Consider the following 25,447-nt stretch of genomic DNA (forward strand, 5'->3'; position numbering starts at 1 on the left):
TTCAATAAAAAGCTTATTGAGAAACCGACCTTTATATAAACCAGTATAGGAAAAATCCTCCTTACTGGTAGACAAATACTTGATACAGAAGTCCAGTAGTATTAAATATTATACAGGGTTGAGCTGAGGTTGCTCAACAGTTTATTACAAGCGCGCCAATATTATACATAATGGCGGATATGACACAAGGATGTGGTGGCATACTACGGACTCGTAATAAAGGTGGTGGTGGATATGTCACAGTGGAGTGGGTAACATGACTCCTACTCTTGCAGCTCATCGAGCGTCGAAGTGAGGCTCGATGAATTTATTCGGGTAGCGGAAGCGTGTATGATACAAGTGACCAAATCCAAGATCGCACGAGACTGACTGGGACTCCTCTAGGCGTCGGACTCGCTATCGTACTCTTCATCCATGAGATCGCCTTCATCAACATCTGGCCAAATCAACAAGCCAGGTGAGTACTTTGAATGTACTCGCAAGACAGTTCAGACATAAGATATAACAAATGCAAACATGATGCACCATGAGCAGTTAGCAATGCACACTCAAATAATAAATTTACACGGCATGTAGAATAAAATGGAAGTCAGGCTAGTCCTCCCGAGATCCCAACAAAATAACTGTCAACCGATCGGGTGTCTGAAGCGACGCCTCGAAAGGTAAAATAAATAAATTGACATGCCACAGTCGGGCATCTAGGCGACACCACTAAAAGGGCTTATATTGGAATGTAAATGACTGTGCGTGCCACAGTCGGACGTCTACGCGACATCTCGGAAAGGGCTTATAATGAAAATAAATAACAGTGCTGCCACAGTCGGACATCTGAGCGACATCACTGAAAGGGTTTATAATGAAAATAAATGACAAGAGTGCCACAGTCGAACGTCTGAGCGACATCACAGAAAGGGTTTATATTTAAAGTAAATAATAAGAGTGCCACAGTCGGACATCTGAGCGACATCACAGAAAGGGCTTATATTGAAAGTTAATAATAAGAGTGCCACAGTCGGACGTCTGAGCGACATCACAGAAAGGGCTTATATTTCATCATCCATATTCAATAAATTCATGAAGATAAATCACTCACAGGAAATAATGAGTATATAATAATAAACGGGTTAGTCCATCCACAGGAGTAATCATTTAACCAGACTAAACACTCATGTTTGTTCACCGGAGACTTGTCACCGAGACTGACACTGAGACTGACAAAGATAAGTTGAACACAGTCCTGGACCAAGATACGGTTACTTGAATGATTTTGACTCTGCAGAGTTTGTACTACTTAACCACAGCTAACGGATTTCAGTAGTCACGAAGGACTTGTTCCGTTTACGGTATTTCAGTAGAAACACATCTAACCAGTACACACCCATTTCCACCTCACGATGCCAGGAATCACCCTAGGCAACATTCAAGAAAAACTTTGAGACGGGGAGGCTACAACCTCGAATAGCATGGGATCAAATTTATATACGCGCACTCTAAGGGGTGCCCCCCTCTCGGTCCCAACCGGAAACACCCATGCCCCCTGACCGGATGACTGGCTTTAATCTAGGGCCATGGAACCCTCATCACGGCCTCTCTATCTGGTGTGTACGAGGAAAGCGGTTTGCAACTTACTAAACCATATTCTTTGCAGAAAACATGTGGTAGCACAGAAGGAAGGAATCGATGATAACGTGACTTGATCCATGTTAACACTGGAGTTAAATAGTTTCGTGTAAGACTGTCATGCTTCAACACTGCCATCTTACCACCTCTCATGTCACCACATGATCATGTAAACTCACATCAAATAACATATGGAGTTCCGAAGCTCACTTGCATCTGCTTTGCAGGCAATGTAACACTTATGCATATAATCATGCCATGAACTAACTACTCAATGCAAACATGCAAAACACTCATCATATCAGAGGTTCAAACATGCTTGCCTGGTTCGGAGTAGTCGGAGTCTAGCTTGGTGAAGTTCGCGGTTCCGTCACCTCCTCCGGTATCTACGGTATAACGAAAATACGCACTAACGTAAATACCGTGTGTGCACCAAAAAGTGTTCCAATTTTTTTTCAAATAAATATGATAAAAACTAGACAGAAAAATAAAGGTGACAGCAAAAGAATCAATCAAAAATCATTTTCTGTTTAAAAGTTATTAAAGATTTAGCCCAGGGACTTGTTTGTAATGAAACAGAAACTTTCCAGGGGCTGAACAGAAAAGGCCAGAAAAATGTTTCAGATTGAAAGCGTATTTGCCCGAAGGCACTTTCTGAAAGAAAAACAGTTTGAATATGAGAGAGAGGCTGACGAGGGGGTCCCACTCATCAGGTTTAAAGTTGGAGGGAGAAAAACAGAGCGCGCCGGCACCCAAAGGCTGCGGTTGTCACCGGCGGCGATCCACGGCGAGCTAGAGGGAAAGGAGGGTACCTACGGGTCCCTTGGGTTCTTCCGCACCTGTGGGTGGTGGAGTAGGTCGTCGGCGAGCACCACGTCGACGGCGGCCTCAACTCCGGCGGACGGTGGTTCGGGCATTGGCGGATCTCGTCGGGGAGAGCTACGAAGGTGGAAATGAAGCTCGGGTTAGAGTACTGGGGGCACCAGAGGGCTGCTGACGCGGTTTGGGAGGCGGGGGTGGCCTCACCTGAGTGGATCGAGCTGGAGCCCGAGGCGGATCGGGGCGGCTGGAGACGGAGAAGGAGACCTCCTCGGGGTCCTCCTAGCGGCTAGGCGGGGCTCTGGTGAGGTGGAGGGAGTGGTGCTGGTCGAGGGCGAGCTCGAGGTAGCTATTTATAGCCGGCCTGAGGCGGCTCCCGCGAACGGGATAACTCCAGCGGCGGTTACAGTGATGTAGTGGGTGGTCAGGTGATTTAGGTGGCTGGGCATCAACGTGGTGATCCACTGGCTTCATCCAAATGCTAACATCGGTTGGATTAGGCTTGCTCTGCGGTTTTGACGGAACGGCGCTTCGCAGGCCCGTTAGCGGCAGAGAGCGCGCCCTGTGCTGGCCAGGGCACGGCGACGGTGCTGCGGCATGCGCTGGCAAGCAGACGTCCACGCGGAGGCCTCGGGTGGTTTGGGCGGTGCTGGATGGCGCAGAAAGCTGGTGCTGGCTCCCGCTGGCCGCCACGGGTGGCTCTGCCACCGCAGAAGTTTCCGGCGTCAGCGAGGCACGCCGCCACCGACACCTGCGCCCGTCCAAGAGAACGTGCGGCGCTCTGGATAAGGAGGAGGAGCAGTGTGCATAGCGCCAGAGCATGCACTGGTGATATCGACGCCAAGTCTCTGAAGAAAACGACACTGACGGCCGACTGAAACACTGAATCTCTGAACATGAACAGTAACAGTGCAGGCCAGGTGTTCGATGAATTGATTTTGGCATGTGGAGAATTTATCTCGAGCTGATCTTTGGTGAGGTGGCCTCTCAATGCACCTGGGGGCTACTTGATTTTTGGCAGAATTTTTGGGAAAGGAAAAATATGAATTTCACCAAAAATGATGAATCTGGTCCAAACTTACAGTGAGCAAAACTTGAAATTTTTTAACTGTGGAAGAGTGGATCTTGATGGATCTAGGATGGGGGTGCTAAGGACTAGCCAGAGGAGTTGGTTTGAGATCAAAACTCAAAAGGATTCAGGTACTTCCTTCGTAAATCACCAAGGTCCAAAAATAAAGACAGAAATAGTTTTGGGGTTAAAATAAATGGAATAAAAATCCAAAATGGGTTGAACTTGCTAGAATTGGCTACTTGACTTGACCCAAAGTGGAGGGAGGTGTTTCGGGGAAAAATTTTAATATGAGACATGGTGAAAGGGGATGGTTGGAATAAAAAGGAATAAATCCAAAACCCTAAGGGTTTCTTTTTAATTGAAAAAAAAATTCAAAAATAAATTGTGGTGAGTCAACACCAATGAAGAACCTTCAAAATCAAACACCAAGGTTGAGGATGACCCAAAAATAAAAATTTGATATAAGAGAAAATATTTGAGAGGGAGAGTCTTTTAAAAAGATTTTGAATAGCCTCCTTCAAATCAAATAAAGAATTTGCTGAAAACCAAATAAAATTTTTGGAGTGTCACAGACGAGCGGCTTCACCTTCTTCTTCCTCGGCTTGGGGGCCATGACAAATGCCAAAAGAAGGGTGAGGCGCTGGCGCCAGATCTATGGACGTGGCGGCAAGGTTGGGAAGGAGCAAACGAGAGCCGAGCACGGTAATCTACGAAGAGCGAGCTGCACCGGCAATGGGCGAATACTGGGCCTGCCAGATATCAAGGTGGCATGGGGAAGTGGAGACACCCACGTCCCATCAACCACCATGTGTCATCAAGGCCGTAGGCGGTTAGGGCCCGCGGTGCTCTGCACTTGCCCTTTGGCTTCGTCTGGAAGCCAAGTCTGAGCGTGCCTTGGGCCCGGGGGCTACAGTCGGCATCCTGGATTTCGGGGTATCCAGCCCTACCTGCCTGCGGCCCACCACGTGGCTCCATCAACGGCCTGGTACGGCCCGGCTTCAGCATTGAGAACACAAGACCCTCGCGAGGGGCCAAGCCTCGTAAGGCGGATGACACCAAGACCCCCGAGGGGATCGCCCTCGTCAGGCTGGCTTTTGAGGGGCAGAGAGTTCTATGCAAGGTTTACCTCATGAGGCTCAGCTGACGTGAGCCATGATGACGAAGGCTAGGCGGGCACCAGGAGGGCGCAGAGCGCAGGTTTCCTCTTCGGTGCAAAGGAGGCAAGCCACAGGTGCGGAGTCCCAAGGAATCAGCCAAAGGTTTCCATTTCGGTGCAACGAGACCAAGACCGCCAGGATGCCAGGACGGTGGTAATCCACGAGCCCACCGCAGCGTCACGACCAGAGGCTTTTCGCAGGCGAAGAATACTTTGTAAGGATAAGCTGTACTACTTGTCCCCTTTCAAAAACGGTCGTTGTGGGATCCCTTCCCGCCAACATTTGGGAAGAGGACCAAGGACACTATAAGTAGGACTAGCCACCACCATAGAAGGGGGGAGAACAAGTCGAACTAGCGCACACCACACCAGCTCAAGAACACCTCACCTCCTGAGGCCAGTTCATCCACTATACTATTTCATCCTCAGCCCTTCGAGGCAATCCACCAAAATGCTAGAGTAGGGTATTACACCGCATGGTGGCCCGAACCAGGATAAACTGATGTGTCTCTTTGTCTCTTTGAGCTTGTCACGCTAAGCTTAGGAGGATCGCGAGTAGGCAGGCTGGGTAGGTTGAGATCTCCGCATGCACCCAGAGTTCGAACCTCTCAAGGGTTTGCGGATCCCTTAATCCAACATACAATTTGCTTATCCTTTTGTGCAGTTCCACTAAAATAAAGTGCCACTGTGGTGACAGTGACGACTCATCTTGCAAAGGCTAATAAAATGTTGCACGAGATTACCAGCAGAATTTGACGGATATTTTGGTAACTCTAGTCACCATTTTGTGCAGTTCCACCAAAATTGAGAGATGTTGCCCACATGAAATTTTAGTTGAACTACACAAGAAGCTCATTACAAAAAAAGTGTTTTGTGGAGTACACAAAAAGGTCACAATAGCAACAAGGTGAAATGGATATCCCTATCTGTCCAAAAAGATAGAAAGAAAATAGTTCCTGGTCAACAACAAGATACGAAACATACATGAAATGAAAAGAAGCATCTTGATTATGTTCATGGGAATCACACAAGGATAGTAGAAATTTTAAAACGTCACCAATGCTTCATGTTACCGGAAGCATTATGATCAACAATGACATTCGTCAAATATGGGATTACTTTAATGGTGGCATTGCTTGTTTACCAGATACAGTAGATCAACATCAACTAAAGAGTTGTTTTAAGGGCATGGGACCATGGGGACACCACGACACTCAGTAGTGTAAATAAGCAACTTACTTATCATACTGGGTAAAACAAGAGGAGTACCATTTGTAACATAGTTTAATTGCATGATATCGCTGGAGGCATTAGATAGACAATAACACTGGTTAGACATGTCCTTAAGGTAACAGTGTGATTGCTTCATTTTACATGCACCCTTACATGAACAACAGCAAAAACTTGGTATACGGACATGCGACAGTGGATGCATCAGCATAATGTACGTACCAGGAGGCATAAAGTGGTGATGGTGAGGTTTTTCATACTCTATGAGCGCAGCAAATCTAATCCTGGAGGCCTTTTACTATGTGAGGGTAGCAAATCTAATCCTGGACATACTCTGTTGACTTGTCCACCAGCCGCCACTTTCTATCCCTTTTTCAACCAAATACTAGATTTGTTCCTTATTCAGTTAGTACTGCCTTTTCCCTTTATTTCCCTTTTCCACCAAGAGACCGGTTGGATATCCAATCTTACGTTCCCCCTGTTATTTCCTCTTTGAATCAAGTCCTAGATTCATGCTACAAATTCCCCTTTCTTCGTTGTTTGAACCAAGTCCTAGATTCGACTGCATGAAGTAGCTCCCGCGCCGCCTCGCCGCCCCACCCTCCCCGAAACCACTCCCCACTGCCAGTCCGCCATCGCCCCGGCCATCCCTCTAGCCCCCCCACCCGCGTCGAGCTTTTTCTCTGGCGATCCCACGCCACCGCCTCAGCCCCCACCCTGAACCCTAAGATAGATAGTGTGGTATGTCTCCGGCAAGCCTCCTCCCCACTGCGGCTGGTTCTTCCTTAACTACGGTGAGCCACCCCCACCCCCTGAAAATTGAGTGACCCAAAAGTCGATTCAGTCGACTGAAGGGTAGCTAAATCGAAAAGATGCACATGCAGACATGTGGGGAGTTGGGGCAGTAGAGGAAGGCCGCTTTGGAAGAACTTATACCCGAGGGTCGTCGGGATGTCAGCGGCGACATGTCGGATCTGTGAACAATACGGCGGGGAGGAAGAAGGGTCAGATGACCTCCCGAGCCGGCACTGTGTCGGAGAGAACGGCATGGGCAGAGGATTGGGACATGCCGGCAGCTGTGGGTTTCCTCCCTTGCAGCCGATGACCGCGTGAACAATGCACTAGTCCTCTACACACACCGGCCGAAGGGATCCGGCCGGATCTATGACACCGGCAGAGAGAAAATGTCGATACCACTGTCTTTTCCTAATAAAGCAAGCATTCAGGCCCTTGCCTATATATATATATATATATATAGTGGAGTGATTATCTTTTACTCTCCACAACAAGCGTTTTAATTTGTGTACATGGCATTAAAGAAAAGAAAGTCTTTATTTAATGCCACTAACTTCACGACTCCGACTTACTAGTACGGTAGTAGTATTGTTTCATTGTGCTCCCCGGTCATCCATTCATTGGACAACCTCATAGGTGAATAAACATACAACACTAGTATTTATATAGAACGAACCAGCTCGATCTATTTTTGCTTTGAGATATCGATGATACAGTTTGACCACATTGCATCAATGGACTCAGTACTTTGAAGTAACCTATACGTATATGCACGTTTTACATTCTGAATCACTAGCTAGAACTTGAACTGTATTTGTTTGCATGTACCACATTTTCCTTTTGGTTTTCTCCTCCATGGCGCAATTCATCGATACAAAATTATACTATGAGTAGTTAAAAGTTGAGGGTGGGGATTTTCCCGGGCAGTACATGCGGTAGTTTTCATGTAGGCGGTTTGGCAGAGAGGCGAGGAGGCTGAGGGAGTAGTGGATTCAACTTACTGCTGGAAAGGTAGGGCTATGCGATTTGACGATGTGTTCTGCTGGAAAGATGGGGTCTTGTGATATGACTACTCACTATAGTCATGAATTACTGGCGCTACGACCAGGGTGATGCCCCCCATCCATTCCCACTCTAATCTGGTGCATGACACATCGACCCGAATTCTGGCTCTCCCACATGTCGACGAAGTACGCAAGAAGGAGCAAAGAATCATGTGGCATATATAGTGTATATACTAGTACTACTACTCATGTCGGAGGAGTGCGAACCACGGCAGCCCAGTGAACCAGCAGGCGATTGGCCATTGTCACAGCCCCAGTTCAGGCCTTGCTTGTCTCTACATAAGCATCTATGCATCATGTTTAAATTTAAAGAAACTTGAAATGGCGATTGTTTAAACCCTAGCACCAAATGAATGCAAATAGGCTCAAATAAAATCATTTTTCAATGAACCCAAAATGCCTTTGAAAATGTTCATGATTTTTGATAAAGGTGAAAACCTGTGCCAAAAATGATGAACCTATTTCTAGGTTATTTCTGGATTCTTGAATTAAATCATAAAGTATTTGCATTTGGGCATTTAAATGCTAATAAATAGTTTAAATGCTCAAATAATCATAAACTAAAATGTTTGCTGTTGGTTATATTTCAAACAGTGGCATTGATTAGTTTCATGATTTTTGGATCTGTTTAAGTATTTTAAATAAAGCCCTAAAGACTACAGAATATTAGAAATAATAGAAAATAGAAAATAGAGGAGAGAGAGAGAACTTACCTGACTTACCTATCGCGGCCCAGCTGGCCAGCCCACCTGCGCAGCCCAGCCCGCCTGGCCCCTCCTCTGTCGTCTTCCTCCTTGCCAGGAGGACGGGTGCGTGCCCGACGCACGCGCACCGCCGTGCGCCACCTCCTGCTTGACGCCGAGGGCCTGGACGCCTCTGGCGTTGCCACGCACCCCCCTGGACCTCTCTCACTCTCCCCCGTGCTTTCCCCCTCCTCTGTCTCGCTCTCCTCCTCACAGCCGAGCGCTGCTGTCGCCACCGATGCCGTTCGCCGTAGCTGCAGCCACCGCCTCCCCCTGGCTTCTCTGACCGGCCCAGAGGCTCCGCCTCGACCCCCTCTTCCTCCCAACCGAGCCACGCCCTGCCAGAAGCCCTGCAATGCCGTCCTCGATGCCATCTTCGTCCTCTGCACCGACGGCCGCTGTTGCTCGATTCGCCGCCATAGAGCATCCCCGGCCTCGCCCTCGCGCTCGTTGGACTCGCGGTGAGCCGCTGACCCGTTCCCCTCTTCTTCCCATGCCGTTTGGCCTCTCTAGCCAATGTTTCCGCCAAGCCCGAGAGCTCTTCGCTGCCGGCCATGTCGCCACCATGGCTACGGCTGCTGAAGCTCGCAGTAGATCACACCGCTGCACTCAATGCCTCACCACGAGCCCGTAGCACGCTCCAGCTCGCCTTCCTGTGCCCCCTAGCTCTCGCTCGCGTCTCGCCCGAACTCCGGCCGCCGCCGCGAGCTCGCTTCCGACGAGCTCGGTCCACCCTAGCTGCTCCCGCTTGCCCCGTTAGATGTGCCACTCCTCTAGCTCCCTGTAGAGCCAAACCCCGTCGCAAACCACCGTCTGTAGCACTGTCCCGAGCAACTCCGGCGAGGTCCCGCCGTTGCCGTGGTCGCCGGCGTCACTTGCTGACGTGGCGCCGGTTAGTTAGCACTAATGACCCTACTTAACAGCCTTAGGGCCACTGCCATGTGGGCCCCTATGCCGATTAGGTTAGTCTAATTTTCTATTAAGATTAGTACTAATCTGGGTGGGCCCCACGTGTCAGCTTTGACCTTGGTCAAGTCAACGTTGACCGGTCCCACCTATCATACACCCAGACCAGCCTAAGACACTGACATATGGGTCCCACAGGTCAGGTTTGACCTGGCCGACCCAGTTGACCTGCTGGCGTCATACCTATGTCATGCTGACGCAATAACCCTTTTCTGGATTTATTCTTTTACAGGAAATTCCATAAAATAGTGCTAACTTCTAAAATTCATAGTAATTCAACCGTAACTCCAAATGAAATAATTTATATATGAAAAATGATCAGAAAAATCCAATCTATCCATCTGTACCAGTTTCATGCATGTTTAAACAAGTTAACTTGCTGTTTAGTGCAAAACATGATAAAGCACTATTTAAGATCACAAATGTGTTTGAACTTTGAATCTTTGGTTCAAAATAGCTCAAACCCATCTGGTTGTAGTTGCATTAGCCCAATACACTCATTTTACCATGTCATGATCATGCATCATACTGTGCATTGCATTGATTGTGTTTCTTCTCTGTTATCGGTATTTGTCCCCTCTCAATAGACGTGGTTTCGACGATGAGATCGATGACACTGATGAAGAGCTATATTATCTTCGGAAGTGCCAGGCAAGAAAAACCCCCTTGTTCATTCCGATACAATCCCACTCTCTCGCTCCTGCTCTCTTTTACTGCATTACGACAACAACGATTCATCTATTACTTGTTGCGGTAGCTGAACCCCTTTATCCTTTGCATGACCTGTCATTCCACAGTAAATAGATGAAACCCACTAGCATGACTAGGAGTTTCTTGAGCCCTGTTGTGCCTACTCATTCATGCTTGTTGTCATGCCTGCTACTTCTTAGAGTTGAGTCAGGTCTGATTCATCGAGGATGAATCAGAGGTGTGTGAACATGTCCTACTGTGTGTGACCTAAGTGTGTGAACACGATTTGGTAAAGGTAGCGGTGAGAGGCCATGTAGGAGTACATGGTGGGTTGTCTCATTGCAGCCGTCCTCAGGAACTGAGTTCTGTGTTTGTGATCCATGATACAGTTACTACCACGCATTGGGCCCGAAACCAATGGACCCTCTCGGCTTCTTAATCACCCTTGTCCTCTGTCCAGGAGTTGCAAGTAGTTTCTGGTGTTTGTAGTATGCTGGGGGCCGTGGGCAGCGCTGACCGGAGGGGTGGGCTATGATGTGGTAGGCACATGGCCGGGTATACCGGGCGCCCGTTTGGTGTCACGGAACCCTGTACACATCGTTTGGGGCTATGAGCGAAACTTCGGCCGGATCTCCTCGCGGATGGAACCCGAATAGGCGATAAACCTGGACTAGAGACTTGAGTGTTTAGGTAGGTCGTGTCCGACACCCATGTTGGGCTTCCGCTTGAAGGTTGCCGAGTACATGTCGTGTAAACGGCGGTAAGTGGTGAGAGCGTGTGTGAAGAAGTACACCCCTGCAGGGTTAACATCATCTATTCGAATAGCCGTGTCCGCGGTAAAGGACTTCTAGGTCGCCTGTATAGTTCATAGACAAGTGAAAGTGGATACTCTAAAATGCGCAAGATAAGTGTGAGTGCTATGGATGGCGTTCTCGTAGGGAGACGGGAGCGGATCCATAGTGGTGTATTGATATGGTGAATATGTGGACTCGTGTGCGCCACCTCAAAAGAGTTACTTGCAGTTGTATTTTAGGATAGCCACCGAGTCAAAGCTGGCTTGTTGCTGTTAAACTCCACCATCCCCTTTGTTGATAATGATGCATATGTAGTTAGTTCTGATGTAAGTCTTGCTGGGTACATTTGTACTCACGTTTGCCTATTTTATGTTTTTGCAGAGAGACCTCGATCTCGCTAGTAGTTCCGCGTGGACTTCGACATTTAGCTTGTTACCTCAGCTACGATCTTGTGCCCTCGGCAGGATCTAGTAGATAGTCAGGCTTCTCAGCCTTTTTCATTTGTAGATGTCTGTACTCAGACATGTTAAGCTTCCGCATGTGCTTTGACTTGTATGCTCTGAATGTTCGGTCGTGAGACCCATGTTTGTAATATCTCGCTCCTCGGAGCCTATTGAATAAATACTTGAGTCGTAGAGTCATGTTGTGATGCCATGTTGTATTTGCACATATCGAGCATATTGTGTGTATGTTATTGAAATGCTTGGTATGTGTGGGATCTGACAACCTAGTTGTTTATCCTTGGTAGCCTCTCTTACCGGGAAATGTCTCCTAGTGTTTCCACTGAGCCATGGTAGCTTGCTACTGCTCCGGAGCACTTAGGCTGGCCGGCATGTGTCCTTCTTCGTTCCTATGTCTGTCCCTTCGAGGAAATGTCACACGATGAATACCGGAGTCCTGTTAGCCCGCTACAGCCCGATTCACCGGAGTCCTGCTAGCCCAGTGCTACAGGGATTCACTCGCTGATGACCGACACGTTCGATGTTGGGTCATGGATGCCTGTCCCTGTAAGTTTGTGCCACTTTGGGTTTACGACTAGCCATGTCAGCTCGGGCTCCTTATCATATGGATGCTAGCGACAATATCATGTACGTGTGCCAAAAGGCGCAAACGGTCCCGGGCAAAGGTAAGGCGACACCCGTGGGACTACCGTGCGTGAGGCCGCAAAGTGATATGAGTTGTTACATGCTAGATCGATGTGGCATTGAGTCGGGGTCCTGACAGTCATAGAAAACAATGTGGTGATATGGCCATAAAAAACAATGTGCTATAGTCTAGTCTGTAGCATGTACGGTACTAGTCTTCCTCCTCGCCTCGGTTCATCGCCATCATACTTTCCCTGTTCCTGTGTTTTTAGTATCCTGCGAATCAAAGAGGCCCTTAGACTGGTTTAGGTCCAGTCGTTTTTTATAAATGTGTTATGTCTAAACTTTCATGAACGTGCTCCGGTTTTTATGAAAATAATCCAATTTGCATGTAGTAATTCATTCATTTATTTATTCTTCTGTGGGGGGTTTGCATGTAATTCGTGAGGTCTGAAATGTAAAGTATGCCAGCATGGCTGCATATGCTCCGAGTCGTGCATGCACTACGACCCAGAAGCTCCATGTCCCACATGTCGGTGAAAAGGAGCATGTGGAAATAGAGGAGTACATATAGGAGGATAAATGCATGAAAAAAATATGTACTATGAAATGTAGCTGCGGTTCGAAAAGGAGACCTAAAGTGATGGCAGGTATAGGTCGCATGCACCAAACTAGTGGTACTAGACGTACGACTAGTTTTTCCCTAAAAAAGAGGTACGAGTAGTCATTACTCCTATTATATTAACACAAGTCCCATCTGATAACAGCGTCCATGCTACAGCTAGCTCTTCTCCCTCATTTCTCTTTTCTAATTCTAACCCAGCCGACGCGTGGTGGGCGGGGTGGGGATTTGCCGATGGTCGGTTTGCTCAACCACGGCCCCACCTCACAGTGAAAATGTTATGATTGGAGAATGGAGCGTACGCTCCGTTGGCAAGGCGAGGGAGTTCGCAGCTAGCCCACCAGGGTTTGAGTCTCGGCTCGAGCGCTTGGTACTCAAGGAGTTTTCTTCTATAAATAATGCCAACATGCAGGCTAGCCCGGGTTGGTCTCGTTTTCTTAAAAAAATGTTACAACTGGAATAAAAGTGCCATACACTAATAAAACATTAATGCCACGAGACGATGCACTGCTAGTTATAGGAGGCAAGAAGGAAATGCATCCATCGACGACGTCAACCTCCTCGACTCAGGGCGCTGGCCCACCGAACGGCGGATAAGTAGAAGCGGCTTTCGTGGCCAGGTCGACGTGCTTCTGAACAACGGCGTCCAAAGATTCCAGCTGCTGGAAGAAGGCCAACTTCTTTCAGTCCTCGCTGGCCTTGCAGTGGCCTATGTAGACGATTTCCTCGTAGGCGTGGATGTGCAAGTCGACGGTTTCTTGCAAGGTGAGGCGTTGTGCCGCGAGCGCGGCCTCGAGGTGCACATTCTTCGTCGTGACCTCCGGCAACTTCAGGGATACCAGGGATTGAAAGAGTTCGTCACCATGGAGGCTAATGAGGGTGGCAGGCAATGAGGAGCCTGGGCACGAGGGCTGGAGTAGTACGGCAAGGTTGTCCACTCGCTTCTTGACGGCGGTGAACTTGCGGATGGAGTGGACCATCATGTCGTCCATGCAAGAGATGAAGCTGGCATCGGCGAGGGCTACAACGCTGGCGGTCGCAAGCACCATCTGGAAATGTTGCATGGTGCGGGGCAGCAAGCCGACATCTTGGATGATCTGGCACAGCCGACTGCCGCTCGCGACATCGCCTCGGTAGGTGCTTGTGGCTTCTGGTCACTTGGTCTTGGATTGGAGTGAGCAGTGTTGCGCAGAGACTAGGAGTAGATGGATTGAAGTGATGGGGCGCCTTTATATGAGAGTCCAAACTCTGTTGCATTCACATCGTGTTGGCTCTATTCTGCTTCTCCAATTAATTCCCTCTGCATGCTAATTGAGGATGGATCATTGATCGTTCAATGTCTCGGGAACCACTACCCACTCCCTCCTTGGCATTCAAGCCGTATCAATGTAAATGCGGGTCAAGAAGAGACTAGTCATTTACTACATTGTGCACCATCACCGTGCGGGGGTGCGACACGAATGGCACAGGCATGTTGTACTTGTTCCAGTTTCTCGCTTTGAACTCGTGACGTGTAGTAATGCTCAGTTTTGAATATATAAGTTTGGTGGTCACGCCAATATATACAACACTCCCTCCATGTAGGTTGGGTTGCCAAAGTCAATATTAGACACAAAATACGATCATGACTGACCAATCTACCTCCGTCCTGGTTTATTGCCCCCCATCATAATCTGTGCCAAATTCTGGACCATAAATTTGACTAACAAAAGGTTCATGGAATTCACCAGAATTATATCATTGAGAACTATGTTCAAATACAAATCAAATGGTATAATTTTTGTTGACATGCACTAATGTTTTGTCAGTTAAATCTTTGGTCAAAATTTAGTACAAATTACAAAAGGGAGTAATAAACCAGGACCTAGGTAGTACACTAGGTCGAAGACAGTGATACTACAAATAATTAACACCAAATAAGAGCAAGGGATCACACATGTCATTTATGACTGGAATAAAAATGACATACACAAATATAACATTAAGGCCACAGGCGATGTAGTGCTGGTTATAGGAGGTAAGAAGAAATATGTATCCATCTATGACGTCCACCTCCTCGACTCAGGGCGGCGGCCCACCGAATAGCGGCAAGGTAGCAGCGGCTTTAGTGGCCAGGTCAACGTGATTCTGAACAATGGCGTCCAAAGATTCCAGCCGCTGGAAGAAGGCCAACGTCTTTTTGTCCTTGCTGGCCTTGTAGTGGCCTATGCAGACGATTTCCTCGTAGACGTGGATGTGCAGGTCAACGGTTTCTTGCATGGTGAGGCGCTGCGTGGCAAGAGCGGCCTCGAGGTGCACATTCTTCGTCGCGACCTCCGACACCTGCAGGGCCACCAGGGCTTGAAAGAGTTCATCACCATGGAGGCCGATGCGGGTGGCAAGCAATGAGGATCTGATAAATCGCAATTATACGGGATAGTTGTAGCCTCTTTCGATAAGTCAGAATGTCGAACCCAACGAGGAGCTAAAGGTAGAACAAATACTCTCTCAAGTCCTATCGGCCACTGATATGACACTACGCACGCTTGACGTTCGCTTTACCTAGAACAAGTATGAAACTAGAAGTACTTTGTAGGTGTTGTTGGATAGTTTTGCAAGGAAGTAAAGAGCACGTAAATAAAGACTAGGGGCTGCTAAGGTAAAGAAACAATAAAGTGAATATAGCGAGTGTGGAAAAGTGGTGGTAGGAGTTGTGGAATTGCCCCTAAGCAATTGACTATGTTACTAGACCGAAAGCAAGTTTTATGTGGGAGAGGCATAAGCTAACATACTTTCTCTTCTTGGATCATATGCACTTATGATTGGAACTCTAGCAAGCATCTGCAAGTACTAAAGATCATTAAGGTAAAACCCAACCAGAGCATTAAAGCATCAAGTCCCCTTTATCCCATATGCAACAATCTACTTACTCGGGTCTGTGCTTCAGTCACTCACGCCACCCACCATAAGCAAATCATAAACATATTGCAAACCCTACAGCGTGAATCTCTCACGCTTGTGAGACACGGAGGGCACAATAGGAGAGAACCAATAATAAAATATGCAACTCAAACCAATCATAGCAATTCATCAATCACTGATAGGACAACGAAAATCTACTCAGACATCATAGGATGGCAACACATCATCGGAAAATAATATGAAGCATAAAGCACCATGTTCAAGTAGAGGGTACAGCGGGTTGCGGGAGAGTGGACCGCTGTAGATAGAAGGAGGAAGGTGATGGAGATGTTGGTGAAGATGGCGGAGGTGTTGGTGAAGATCGCGGTGATGATGATGGCCACCGACGGCATTCCGGCGCCATCGGAAGCAAGGGGGAGAGAGCCCCCCCTTCTTCGTATTCTTCCTTGACCTTCTCCCTAGATGGGAGAAGGGTTTCCCCTCTGGTCCTTGGCTCCCATGGCGTGGGCGTTGGAAATATGCCCTAGAGGCAATAATAAAAGTGTTATTATTATATTTCATTGTTCATGATAATACTCTTTTATTCATGCTATAACTGTATTATCCGGAAATCATAATACACGTGTGAATACATAGACCATAACATGTCCCTAGTGAGCCTCTAGTTGACTAGCTCGTTGATCAACTGATAGTCATGGTTTCCTGGCTATGGACATTGGATGTCGTTGATAATGGGATCACGTCATTAGGAGAATGATGTGATGGACAAGACCCAATGCTAAGCATAGCACAAGACCGTGTAGTTCGTTTTCTAGAGATTTTTCAATGTCAAGTATCTCTTCCTTAGACCATGAGATAGTGTAACTCCCGGATACCGTAAGAGTGCTTTGGGTGTACCAAACGTCACAACGTAACTGGGTGATTATAAAGGTGCACTACAGGTATCTCCGAAAGTGTCTGTTGGGTTGACACGGATCGAGACTGGGATTTGTCACTCCGTATGACGGAGAGGTATCTCTGGGCCCACTCGGTAATGCATCATCATAATGAGCTCAAAGTCACCAAGTGGTTGATCACGGGATCATGCATTACGGTACGAGTAAAGTGACTTGCCGGTAACGAGACTGAACAAGGTATTGGGATACCGACGATCGAGTCTCGGGCAAGTAACGTACCGATTGACAAAGGGAATTGTATACGGGGTTTGATCGAATCCTCGACATCGTGGTTCATCCGATGACATCATCGAGGAGCATGTGGGAGCCAACATGGGTATCCAGATCTCGCTGTTGGTTATTGACCAGAGAGTTGTCTCGGTCATGTCTGCATGTCTCCTGAACCCGTAGGGTCTACACACTTAAGGTTCGGTGACGCTAGGGTTATTAGGAAGACTTGTATGTGATTACCGAAAGTTGTTCGGAGTCCCGGATGAGATCCCGGACGTCACGAGGAGTTCCGGAATGGTCCGGAGGTGAAGTTTTATATATGGGAAGTTGTCATGCGGACACCGGAAAGTTTCGGGGGCATATCGGTATTATACCGGGGCCATCGGAGGGGGTTCCGGGGGTCCACTGGGAGGGGCCACCCCTCTCGGAGGGCCACATGGGCCACAAGGGGCAAGGAGCCAGCCCCTAGAGGGCTGGGAGCGCCCCCCACCTTGGGCCCATGCGCCTAGGGTTGCGGGGAAACCCTAAAGGGGGCGCCCCCCTTGCTTGGGGGGCAAGTCCCCCCTCCCTGGCCGCCGCCCCCCCTCTAGATCCCATCTAGAGGGGTCGGCCCCCCTTGCCCCTTCCCCTATAAATAGAGGAGTGATGGGAGGGCTGCTAAACACAACTCAAGGCGCAGCCCCTCCCCTCCCCAACACCTCTCCTCCTCCGTACGTGCTTGGCGAAGCCCTGTCGGAGTACTGCTGCACCAACAGCACCACGCCGTCGTGCTGTCGTTGGAGCAATCTTGCTCAACCTCTCCTTCCTCCTTGCTAGATCAAGACGGAAGAGACGTCGTCCGTCCCGTACGTGTGTTGAACGCGGAGGTGTTGTCCATTCAGCACTTGGTCATCGGTGATCCGAATCGCGGCGAGTACGACTCCATCATCACCATCCCCTTGAACGCTTCCGCACTCGATCTACAAGTGGTATGTAGATGCAAACTCACTCCCTTGACTCGTTGCTTAGATGAACTCATAGATGGATATTGGTGAAACCGTAGGAAAAAATTTAATTTTCTGCAACGTTCCCCAACAGTGGTATTAGAGCCTGGTTTATGCGTAGTTCTCTATTGCACGAGTAGAACACAATTTTGTTGTGGGCGTAGATCTTGTCAACTTGCTTGCCGCTACTAGTCTTATCTTGCTTCAGCGGTATTGTGGGATGAAGCGGCCCGGACCAACCTTACACGTACGCTTATGTGAGACCGGTTCCACCGACTGACATGCACTAGTTGCATAAGGTGGCTGGCGGGTGTCTGTCTCTCCCACTTTAGTTGGAGCGGATTCGATGAAAAGGGTCCTTATGAATGGTAAATAGAAGTTGACAAAATCACGTTGTGGTTATTCGTAGGTAAGAAAACGTTCTTGCTAGAACCCAATTGCAGCCACGTAAAAGATGCAACAACAATTAGAGGACGTCTAACTTGTTTTTGCAGCAATTGTCATGTGATGTGATATGGCCAGAAGTTGTGATGAATGATGTATGATATATTGTGATGTATGAGATCATGTTCTTGTAATTGGAATCACGACTTGCATGTCGATGAGTATGACAACCGGCAGGAGCCATAGGAGTTGTCTTTATTTTTGTATGACCTGCGTGTCATTGAAGAAGGCCATGTAAATTTACTTTACTTTATTGCTAAACGTGTTAGCCATAGAAGTAGAAGTAGTCGTTGGCGTGACAACTTCATGAAGACACGATGATGGAGATCATGATGATGGAGATCATGGTGTCATGCCGGTGACAAGATGATCATGGAGCCCCGGAGATGGAGATCAATGGAGCTATATGATACTGGCCATATCATGTCACTACTATATATAATTGCATGTGATGTTTATTATGTTTATGCATCTTGTTTACTTAGAACGACGGTAGTAATAAGATGATGCCTTACAACAATTTCAAGAAGTGTTCTCCCCTAACTGTGCACTGTTGCTAAAGTTCGTCGTTTCGAAGCACCACGTGATGATCGGGTGTGATAGATCCTTACATTCACATACAACGGGTGTAAGACAGTTTTACACATGCAAAACACTTAGGGTTAACTTGATGAGCCTAGCATGTACAGACATGGCCTCGGAACACGGAGACCGAAAGGTCGAACACGAGTCGTATGGAAGATACGATCAACATGAGAATGTTCACCGACGATGACTAGTCCATCTCACGTGATGATCGGACATGGCCTAGTCGACTCGGATCGTGTAACACTTAGATCACTAGAGGGATGTCTAATCTGAGTGGGAGTTCATTATAATAATTTTATTAGATGAACTTAATTATCATGAACTTAGTCTAAAAACCTTTGCAAATATGTCTTGTAGATCAAATGGCCAACGCTCATGTCAACATGAACTTCAACGCGTTCCTAGAGAAAACCAAGCTGAAAGATGATGGCAGCAACTATACGGACTGGGTCCGGAACCTGAGGATCATCCTCATAGCTGCCAAGAAACAATATGTCCTAGAAGGACCACTAGGTGACGCTCCTGTCCCAGAGAACCAAGACATTATGAATGCTTGGAAGACTCGTGCTGATCATTACTCCCTCGTTCAGTGCGGCATGCTTTACAGCTTAGAACCGGGGCTCCAAATGCGTTTTGAGCATCACGGAGCATATGAGATGTTCGAAGAGCTGAAACTTGTTTTCCAAGCTCATGCCCGGGTCGAGAGATATGATGTCTCCGACAAGTTCTATAGTTGTAAGATGGAGGAAAACAATTCTGTCAGTGAGCACATACTCAAGATGTCTGGGTTGCACAACCGCCTGACTCAGCTGAACATTAACCTCCCTGATGAGGCGGTCATTGACAGAATCCTCCAGTCGCTCCCACCAAGCTACAGGAGCTTTGTGATGAACTACAACATGCAAGGGATGGTGAAGACCATTCCTGAAGTGTTCTCAATGCTGAAGTCGGCAGAGGCTGAAATCAAGAAAGAACATCAAGTGTTGATGGTCAATAAGACCACTAAGTTCAAGAAGGGCAAGGGCAAGAAGAACTTCAAGAAGGACAGCAAGGATGTTGCCGCGCCCGGTAAGCCAGTTACCGGGAAGAAGTCAAAGAGTGGACCCAAGCCTGAGACTGAGTGCTTTTATTGCAAGGGGAAGGGTCACTCGAAGCGGAACTGCCCCAAATATTTAGCGGATAAGAAGGCCGGCAACACCAAAGGTATATTTGATATACATGTAATTGATGTGTACCTTACCAGTACTTGTAGTAACTCCTGGGTATTTGATACCGATCCCGTTGCTCATATTTGTAACTCACAGCAGGAGCTGCGGAATAAGCGGAGACTGGCGAAGGACGAGGTGACGATGCGTGTCGGGAATGGTTCCTGTTGGTGTACTAGAGTAGGGGTAACCTAGTATCCCAAACTTGTGCATGGGCAGTCGCAGCACCCCGCGGCAAGGCTTGCCGGGTGACCGCAAAGGTCCTCTGTGGTTCCTTTGGAGCCATTCAAGAACAAAGTATTCAAGGCAAGGAGACAAGGCCCCGGCAAGAGGAGCTTGCCGGGAAGGCCAACCAAGGCATCTCAAGGAACTTGCCGCGACACGCCACGCGTCCCGGCGAGGCCAGGTGAGCGACAAGCTTCCGGACACGACAAGACAACGACCGCGGCAAGGCACTTGCCACGGCAAGCTACCACTCTATACCCGCGCTCCAGCACATCCACCAACGTGTCACCCTGGGGCCTTTCCAGGCGCGCGTGGCAAGAGGCTGTGCAGCCAGCGGTGCACGGTGGCAAGCGACGCTGACAAGATTGCCATCGTGGCAAGCGGTGGCGTCCCTGACGGTCCTTTTTTGCACTATTTGGGCAACGCAGATGGGCATTTATTGCCTTTGTCCCCTGCCGTCAGGGTTAGGTATGATACACTGTACAGGTAGTTGTACCAACCGCAATTCCTTTTCCATTTTTACCCTTGTCTATGTTGCCACCTGTCGGTGACCCCTTTAGCATATAAAAGGAGGCCCATGCGCAACATAGAGGGGGGTTCGAAGGCTGAAAAACACTCACGCTCGGTCTCGTTAGCAGCTAGTGTGTACTATAGCACTTAGCGCTCCCGAGCAAGAACTCAATACACTCAGACATGCAGCAGTAGGAGTATTATCTCTCCGGAGAGCTCCGAAGCTGGGTAAACTGCTTGTGTGCTTCGCCTCGATCCGCTCTTCGTGCAATCTCCTCCCCCCGCCGAACCGAAAGGGGCTCGGTCCGCCGGTCCCATAGGTGTTCGTGGATCAGTTTCCCCGACATCTTTGGCGCGCCAGGTAGGGGGCGTCGAGGTTGTGTGGACCTGATCCGGCGTTCACACGAGCTGGATCTTCATCTTCTTCATCAACATGCCACCAAAGAAGAAGGCTTCGGGGGCAGCTGTTCCATCCACGTCGATCCCACCACCACCGGAGCAAACGGGTGGTGGGGTAGACACCGACGGAAGAACGGGCGTCGACGAGGGAGCTCACGGTGCCGCCAGGTCCAAGGACAAGGCTGCGCAGACCTCGGCGTCCGTACATGCACCGCGCCCATCTCAGGAGGCGCAGGACTGACAGCGTCATGGTACTCTCGGTGCCATACGTTCGTTGGACCAAGATCAAGCTGGTGGATCTCGGGGTGCTCAAGACCAGCATGCACGCCAACATGCTGGCACGAGCGAGACACGGTCGCCTGGACGGGATACTGCTCCTTCTAACATAGTTAGAAGTCCGAGCATATCCCGCTCCTCGCACCGTTCGCCACTACCACCCACCACTTCAGCAGAAGCTTTGGCGCGAGCTCAACTGGTGGCGGTGCAAATGGAGGGCCACCATTCAGAGTCTCATCGGCTTCGCCAACGGCGACACTCCGCGGTAGCTGAGTACATCGCTGCCGCGGCAGGACTGCCAGGCACGAGCCGATGGCGACAAAACTGGTGGCGGTGCAACCACCATGCACACTCCACCCCGAAGGCCAAGATCGCCGACTCGCCGGATCCACCTCGACGGCGACTCCACCACATCATCAGATCCACGAGCTCGTCGCGATCAGCGCCAAGTTCTTCACGAACGATAGCAAGAAGACGCTCGTACTCGCACCGAGCGCCGAAGAGAAGCGCGGCGTCAATCGGACCAGCGCGCTGGGCCCTCTGTCGACATGCATGCACCAGGGGAACCAGGCGACTTGCCGTACGCGGTAGGTTGCCCTGCGTTCACTCGTGAGTTGCGGCAAGTCCAGTGGCCCAGCACGAAAAATTTCAAGCCAGATGTACCAGAGAGGTACGACGGCAAGTCGCATCCGTCGGAGTTCCTCAGCATCTACACCATCGCGGTGCAAGCTGCTGGGGGGCGGGACGACAAGATCCTTGGCAACTACTTCCCGCTGGTGCTCAAGCCCAATGTCAGATCCTGGCTCATGCACTTGCCGGACAACTCCATATCCTCCTGGGCAGACCTATGCCATCAGTTTGTCGGCGCCTTTACAGGCGGCCACAAGCCTCATGGCCAAGAGAGCGACCTTCATCTGCTCGCCCAGAAGGAAGGAGAGCCCTTGCGCAAGTATATTCAGAGATTCAGCCGTGTACAGCACAACATCCCAGATGTCCACCCTGCCGCGGTAATCAGCGCGTTCCATCAGAACGTGCGAAACCGCAGGATGCGGGAGGAGATGGCGACGTGCAAGATCAGAGACGTCAGTGAGCTATATGCCCTGGCCAACAAGTGTGCACGTGCTGAGTAAGGGAGGAAACTCCCCGGAGAGAATACAGGAGCAGGAGGATCTGATAGTGAGTATGCTGCTCCGGCAAAGAAAAACCGGCGGCGGAACAACAGGAAGAAGAAAGGCAAATATGTGCTAGTCGTTGAGCAGTCCGGCAACGGAGGTGGCGCCAAGAAAGCCAAAGCTGGTACCTCCGGCGAGGAGATTGCCGCAGGCACCAACTACCAGGCTGTGGCGGTCGCCGACAAGCAGGACGGCACCAATAAGCAGTACTGCAAGATCCACCGCACCAAGGGCCATGACCTCCAGAGCTGCAAGAAGGTCGAGCAGCTTGTCGAGCATAAAAAGGCTGAATACGAGCGACACGACAAGGAGAAGGCCCATGAAGGTGCTGGAGGAGCCGGCAAGAAACGCCCTAGCCGAGGAGGACGCTGCGGCAAGGCCAAGCAGCAGCAAGGAGACAGACCTCCCCGCGGCCGCGACAAGGATGAAGATGACGACGACGATGAAGATATGGATGATGACGAGACTGATGAGCAGGAGTTCCAGAAAGCCACAGAGGTCATGTGCGTTGACGGCGGTGCTTCTCTGCATACTTCACACCGCCAGCTCAAGTAGTGGGTGCGGGAAGTCAATGCCGCAGAACCACCCGTCGAGTCACGCAAGCCTCTGAAATGGTCCAGCACGCCTATCATCTTTGATATTGAGGACCACCCTGATCGCATAACTGCAGTCGGGTGCTTGCCGATGTTGGTTTCACCAACTATGTGCAACCTCAAGGTCACTAAGATGCTAGTTGACGACGGGGCCGGCTTGAACCTGATCTCCTCCGCGGTGCTCCAGAAACTCCAGATCCCTGATAGCGAGCTCGAAGAGACCGGCACATTCCAAGGAATCAATCCGAGGAGGAGCAAGCCGAAGGGAAAGATCACGTTGTCGGTGACATTTGGCAGCGAGTTGAACTTCAGGACTGAGAGGGTCACTTTTGACGTTGCTGACTTTCCGTTGCCTTACAATGGGATACTCGGTCGTCCAGCACTCGTCAAGTTCATGGCAGCCTCTCACTATGCATACAACATGCTGAAGACGCCAGGCCCGATAAGTGTCATCTCTGTCCCTGGTGACAAGAAGGATGCTCTTATCTGCGCCGACAAGATCTACCGGGAAGCAACAGCCGCAATAGATCGCAAGTCACTTGCCGTTGAAGCTCCCGGGGGGAAGAAGAAGACCAAGTCCGGCAAGAGTTCTGATGCCCACTCCGGCAAGCGCACCTCTTCGGAGTGCTGCGCTACCGTCGAGGAGGCACCATCGAGCTCCACCGGCAAGTGTAAGAAGACAATGGCAGCTCCACCAGAGACCAAGAGGGTGTCCGCCAAGGAGGACGGCACTGGTGTTACCTTCACCATCAGTGCCACTCTCGACCCTAAATAGGAAAGCGCGCTCGTTGCTTTCCTGCGGGCGAACGTCGACGTGTTTACGTGGCAACCGTCTGACATCCCCGATGTTCCCAGGAAAGTAATCGAGCACCATCTTGCCGTTTGTCCTCATGCGCGGCCCGTCAAGCAGAAAGTGAGGAAACAAGCAGTGGAGCGCCAAGAATTCATCGCAGAAGAAATCAAGAAATTGGAAGCAGCAGGCCTTGTCAGAGGAGTGCTCCATCCTACGTGGTTGGCCAATCCTGTAGTCGTGCGTAAGGCAAACGGGAAATGGAGGGTTTGTATCGACTTAGCTTGTCCCAAAGACCCATTTCCCTTGCTGCGCATCGACCAGATTGTTGACTCCACAGCCGGATGTGACTTGCTTTCATTTCTTGACGCATACTCAGGATACCATCAGATCTTCATGGGAGAAGAGGATGAGGAGAAGACTGCATTCATCACTCCATGTGGCACATACTGTTTCGTACGGATGCCTTTCGGTTTAAAGAATGCTGGTTCAACATTTGCAAGGGTAGTCGATGACGCTTTTGAGCCACAAATACACAGAAATGTGGAAGCCTACATGGATGACATAGTGGTCAAGAGCAAGGACAAGGCGACTCTGATTCAAGATTTAGACGAAACCTTTGCAAATCTGTGCAAGATCAACCTCAATCTTAACCCCGAGAAGTGTGTGTTTGGAGTCCCCTCTGGCAAGCTTCTCGGGTTCTTCGTGTCTCAGCGAGGAATTGAAGCCAATCCCGACAAGATCAAGGCCATTGAGCAGATTGAAGCACCAAAGCGCGTCAAAGATGTACGAAGACTTGCCGGTTGCGTGGCTTCTGTCAGCAGGTTTATCTCTAGGTCTGCTGAGCGCGCCCTGCCATTTTTCAAAATATTGAAAAAGGCAGGTCCAATGAAATGGACTCCGGAAGCGGAGGCTGCACTGCAGGACTTAAAGAGATACTTGTCCTCCACTCCAACACTTGTTGCACCTAAGCCACAAGAGAAGTTGCTGCTATATATAGCGGCAACCAATCAAGTGGTTAGTGCTGCGTTAGTGGCGGAGAGGGTGGCCGATGATGAGCCAGCAACCACGGCAGATGCATCCAATGACAAGCAGGGGACTTCACCGACAAGCTCTGGTCCCGACAAAGATGGATCTGCGCAGGCGCGTGAAGAGATGCAGAAGAGAATGGTGCAGCGCCCAGTTTACTTTGTCAGTTCCCTTCTGCAAGGGGCTAGGTCAAGGTACTCTGGTGTGCAGAAATTGCTTTTCGGCCTTCTCGTGGCCTTGAGAAAGCTGCGCCATTACTTCCAAGCACATGAGATCACAGTTGTCACTCGTTTTCCGTTGAAGAGGATACTGCAGAATCCAGAAGCAACAGGCAGGATTGTCGAGTGGGCACTGGAAATGTCAAGCTTTGGCCTCAAGTTTGAGAGCACTTCAACTATCCAAAGCAGAGCATTGGCAGAGTTCATAGCAGAGTGGACGCCAACACAAGATGAAGAAATTCCAGAAACGAGCATCCCCGTCAAGGAAGCAAGCAAAGAGTGGCTGATGTAC

This window comes from Triticum dicoccoides, chromosome 5B (assembly GCF_002162155.2).
Source record: "Triticum dicoccoides isolate Atlit2015 ecotype Zavitan chromosome 5B, WEW_v2.0, whole genome shotgun sequence".
Taxonomy (NCBI): Eukaryota; Viridiplantae; Streptophyta; class Magnoliopsida; order Poales; family Poaceae; genus Triticum; species Triticum dicoccoides.